The sequence below is a fragment of the Phodopus roborovskii genome, unplaced genomic scaffold, assembly GCF_943737965.1.
Source record: "Phodopus roborovskii unplaced genomic scaffold, PHOROB, whole genome shotgun sequence".
Taxonomy (NCBI): domain Eukaryota; kingdom Metazoa; phylum Chordata; class Mammalia; order Rodentia; family Cricetidae; genus Phodopus; species Phodopus roborovskii.
The window spans coordinates 35,308,648-35,314,647 of record NW_026126433.1 but is presented as its reverse complement, the minus strand read 5'-3'; positions in this window follow the sequence as shown (position 1 = coordinate 35,314,647).

Below are 6,000 nucleotides of genomic sequence, written 5' to 3'. Positions count from 1 at the left end.
AACCAAGAGAAGGCAAGCTTTCCATGGAAGGGAAATGTTTACAATAGCTGTCTGAGTTACCAGAAATTATTAGTTAGAAAATATGTTGGGTGGGGTATCCAATCACTCTCTCACTTTAAGCACAATAGAAGGGGCCTAAGGATAAGCAGATGGAGACATGGAAACGGGGGGGGGGGAGGAACGGGGGGGAACGTGGCTAGGAATAAGACAACCTACTTCAGATCACAGTGGGAAACCTGATGGGTTAATGCAGCGACTGAGCCCTAGCTTCTCTTTGTAATTTTTCATCTTACATGTCCTTTTTCTTTTCTGTGATCTTTAAAATTATAGAAACATTACATGGATGGGAAAAAGGAGGATAATTAGGGATATAGTTATTTCACTATTTTTTATTTTATTTTTCCACTCACAGCTTTCTTTTTTCATTTATTATTTATTTAATTTTTGAGATTATAATTTAATTGCAAAATTTTGCAAATAAACAAAATGAATAAAATCATATTTTAAAAAGCCTATGCTCAAGCTATTTTCCAACATAACACTTTAAAGGAATATTTTAGAATTTACTAGCTACCAAGTTTCATGGTTGCATACTTTATTTGATTCATGACTGTTACTGGCATTGGACGAGTAATTCCCAGTGTGCTGGGTTGGAGTGAGGAATGGTTGTGCTTAACTTTTTGTACCCTAACGACAACACAATGGCAGGCTGAATGGACCATGTAATTAATGAATGGGTACATGGCTTCATAAAGCAAACAAAGCATATTATAATAGATGTGGCAGGTATTTATTACAATGAGAATTTTTAGAATAATTTGCTTTCTCTGCCTGAGATGTAAGAGATCGTAATCTGATGAATCTCTTGACAGTAGACATGAAGTAGTGTGACAAAATGCACACTAGGTTATGCTTTACATTTTTGAACTATAAAACAAATATTAGTAGTGAATGAAAATAACTCCAGTAAACCTAAACTCTGAATATATTCTCAACAGGAAGGGATTAAAATAATCTATAAATTCTGTCTATATAAAGATAAAGAAAGCTGGTGTATTTTGATATATGTTTTTGTAGTTTTGGCTTGTCACTGGCTTCTAGGGAATTCTTACTGGGAGTCAATTAGTTGAATAAAGTATGAACAACATTTTGTTATTTTAAAAAAGGAGAAAAACAGCCAGTTATAGCATTGTACCAAAGTAGTATATTCAGTATTCTAGGAATCTCAATTCTTGTCAAAGTAATCTGTACATTTAATGTGATGTCAAGCATAGGAGAAGAACTGTTAATAGTCAGAATGATTACAAACGACTTATTTTGAGGAGGGCTGTGACTAATAATGCCTCCAAAAAGATGTGAAAAGGAAAAAGTAAGGAGATCTGCCTGAGAAATCGGGGTTCCTTTTGAGGTAAAACAGTGTAGTGCCTGGGTGATGACAAAGTGCAGCAGTAGGGTAGAGGGACCAAAGCTGCCCGCGTGAGGAGGACAGCATCAATCAACCCAGGGAGTGAGGGCCAGAGGCACTTTAGACACCTCCCTAGTCACTGGGAAGGTGACCAGAAGAATAAGTGTGGGTCCCTGTTCACACTGCACAAATTAACTTTGGATACATATGTTTAATGAAGGAAACAACAAAATAAAGGAAATAGGAATGGATTATCTAATCTTTGAGTGAGACTTTTAAACATAACACTCTGTTACCATAAAGCAGAAGTTTTAAAATACTAAGCTTTGAATGTAAATTATGTCAAGAATTTCCACAAAGTTGAAAAGCAAATGAAAAACTGGGAAAAACTAATACACACACACACATACACACACACACTCACACATACACACACACACTCACACATACCCCCACAAATGTGCAAGTACCCTCTCCAAACCCAAACAATGAATGCTCCCTATAACTAAACAAACTGACAAAAAATTGATTCTAAACCAAAACAAACAAAAATAAATCTAAACCATCCATATACATATGTGAAAAAAGTTCAATATCACTCTCAATCATAGAAATATACACTGAAAAAGAAAATGGCTTCTCTTCAAAAGAAGCAAAAGTAAGCTAGAATGTTACCAGATAAAAGTTTCTAAAAAATAAAATACTTTAATTTATCAATGTGTATGCATGTAATTTATATATATAATATATATATATGTAATTGATATATATATGTATATAGCTGTAATTTGACAACATAGATAAATAAAAAATAGTCATATACCTATCAGTTTCATCAGCCACGATATATATATATATATATATATATATATATATATATATATATATCAAGAACTAAATAGATAGCAAGAAAGCATAAAGGTAAACACATAAAGCAGCCTATCATACAGCTCTTAATACTGGAATACAGGAGTCAAATGTTTAAACTATACAGATTGAGTCTGTAAGTTATGGTGAAATCATACAATAAGCATTATATAGATATTCAAATTATAACTTTCCCTAACAACATTCTGCTATAAACAAAGCCCATGGGGACTGTCTGAACTCACACCACATCTTTTACTAAAAACCTTAAATGGTTTTTAGTTGCCTCAAAGAATAAAAATTCTTTTGTGATTTCTTAAGACTCTGTAATTTGATTTAAACTTCTGTTTTCAAGGGCACTGCCCCAACAAGGCTGAGGTAATGCCCCCACATTAGTCCTTCAGCCCTGCCCTGTGAAACCACCTTCCTTAAAAAAGTACCTCTTAGAACATTCCCCTTTATCCCCAGTTGGCAGCTTCTGTAGCTCAAGACCAATGTCTGAGTAGTCTACCCTAAATAGCCAGCTCCAGCTTTTTCTCTGAAACCCTAGAAAAAGTACTTCTGTTGTTTGTTCTGCAGAAAAAGTGCGTTTTAATATTTACTGCTTACTCAGTAAGATTTGAAGGTCTTCGATGTCAGGGAAAGTGTGTAGAATATTCCTCTGTCAGCCTTGCCCTCGTGCATAGAAGCAGTTTGGTAAGTATGTATGAAGGGTTAATCAATGTTTGGAAATATTCACAAGTCCACAGAGAGCAGGCATTATGTCTGTTCTCATCAACAATCAAAACAGAGGAAACAGCAATTCTCCCATACAGGAAAGCACAAAACATTGAATAGTGACATTAAAAATAATTCCCTCCAGGAGGAGCCAAACTACTTTTCCTCTTGATGCAACTCAGAAAACAGCAAAAAGATAGGAAACACTAGTGAGTGGAAATGTGAATAAAGAAGGGTTCCTTGTGAGGGGTTGTCATGACTAGATCACATTTTAAACTCTGTTAGAAGCACCATACGTTTGCTTTCTTTTGTTTTTGTTTTTGCCTTGAGCAATACACACAATGCGAGGATTCTAAGCCTTAGCACCAAAGGCCTGATGGTTTCAGCATCCTTCCCTTGCACTGAGGAGCCAACCTCATCCAGGAGTAAGTACTGCCCATTGTTTAAATCCTACTCGACTTTCCTCCTCTGGGTTTTCTCCCTAACAACTGGTCACGGTTGGGAGAAAAGAAAGACCTACAGATCCTTGCTCGCTGGTTTCCTTTCAAATTCATAATCATGAGTGTTAAGACTCCTCTCAATGATGCCTGCTAATCAGCATACATTTCCAAAGGTCCATTTATTTGCCTACATTTTAAGGATACTTCTCTATACCATCATAACATCCCTGTCTCCTCAGATAACTATGATCCTCTCCACTGTCCTCATTCTTAAGTCACGACCCTGTTTCTTGTATCTCTTAGAAAACAAATGCATCAAAACAGCTTCCATGCCCCTCCCCACCCAACCTGGCCTTCTGGAGACACCCCTGTTCCACACATATTGCTATCCCTATTGTGGCAATGGATATGCCATATCTGTGCCTCTGTAGGGCCAGTACTCACACTTAAGCTTTGAATATAATAATCAACTCTTGGCTGATTCAGATCATGGCTCCAGCAGTTTTATCTCTTTCTCTCCTTTCTGCAGGATTATCCATCAGCAGGCAGCATCCTGTGTTTTATTTTGTTTTACATTTTACATGCTTCTCCATATTTCATTTCTTCTAGACATCACTTCTTTACTCATTTTTAGGAAAAAACAATCATTCAAACTAGTAAGTTACATGTGTGTTTTACTTCTTGGCTCCACACTCCCAGATTCTTTTCAACATAATCCCTTTATGTCTCCATTCTGATCACTACACCAAAACTCTTTGGGTTAACATCATCATTGACCAGCACTATAGAAGGAGATCTTCTCCATTTATCTCGGTCACACTGGACCAGTTTCCCTCTGCTCACCTGGTCCCACAGCTACTTAGTGAAATAACTATGCTGAGACTTAATATCAGTTATAATTGTTTAGCCAGTGGCTTAGGCTTCTTATTGCCTAGCTCTCTCTTAATTATTAACCCATTTCTATTAATCTAAGTATCTCCATGTGGCCTTTGATGATCAGTGGTGATGCCCTGGCATCTTGACTCCCCAGCCACTACATGAAATCTGTACTTTGTTTTTCTTTCCCTGCCTCTTTGTTTGGAATTCCTACCTAGCTAAATTCTACCTATCCATTGGCCAAAACAGCTTTATTCACCAACCAATAAGAGAAACATATAGTCTCAATGTACAGAAGGACATCCCTTATTACTCCACTTTGCTAGATCCAGTGGTATTTGCCTTGCTTGGCTGATAGTATTTGATACCATCAATCTCTTCTTTTATTTATCAGCCTTCTTTCTCATTTCTTCCACACACTCATTAAATCCCAGGTTCCTTTGTAGCTCAGAAGTAAACTACAGTTTACCTAATGATTGGTAACAGGTTTTTATCAAACTTTCTTTAGGATAAAAGTCTTCTTCTTCCTATGTGGGACACAGTTTTATTCCCAATCTGACTGTACTACATCATTCTTCAAACTTCTTGGGTATCCTCTTTCTTTTAGTTATCTGTTAAAGAATAAAGGTTATTAAAACTGCTTCATTTCTTTCTAAATAAGTATGCTGGTTTTTTATGATAAATTCCATAAAATGGAGAGAGATATGATGTGGGGGGCAGCTGTAGTAGCAGCAGTATTCCTTTTGTTTTATTTATTTTTGTTTTGGGACAGAATCTCTATAAGTATTCTTAAAACAGGGTGGGAATGGTAGTTGACCTAAATTAAGGATAATTTTAAATGAAGACAAAAATATTTATGATAATAAAAAGCCATGGAGAACTTTTGGGTAAGTAGCAATGTGCTAAAACCCTAACTTTTTCCTTGGACTATTTCTCCAACAGTCTCCTAGGAAAAGACTACTTTGGGAAACCACAATACAAATAGTAAGTTCTGTCTAAAATGTCCTTCAGAAGGTCTTCTTCCATCATGTCCCCAACCTTATAACTTCCTTGTGAAGATACCAGCAGCCTTCTTATCTATAGATGTGTTCTTATGGTTCCGGGGCTTTATAAGTAAAGGAATAAAAAAAACAAAACATTATTGGTGGAGTAATTATGAGATTTCACTAAAAGTATGGTGCATCTTATACCATGGGAGAGAAAGTAAGCATTAATTTCTTTTGTATGTTTTAGATTTTTAAAAGATAATACACATGTATGACTTGGTATTTTCTTCCTGAATTATAGTGAAATGTCCTGTATACTCACTTTGGAAGTTATAGTATTTGAAAATGGGAAGCTGTTGAACATTTTAATTAGGAAAGAGGTGGGATGCAATTGACATTAGGAAAGCTGTTATCTTGTGATATGGGTTTCATGATTGGCATTAAGGTGAATTGGGCAATCCTTGATTAGAGAGAGATAAACAAAGGAAGCAATTGACTAAATATTGGCAGTAACAGTATTCAAAGTTTTGTTTTTGTCAAATATAGAAACAAAAGGAAACATGAATTACAAATTATATCTTTAAGGATAAAATCCTAGACATGTATAAAATCCCAATAAAATCCCAGTAATTGTAAGGTGAATGGGAGAAAATAATTCAACAGTTGATCAAAGAAATCATTAGACAAATCTTTGTCATTTTATGACACA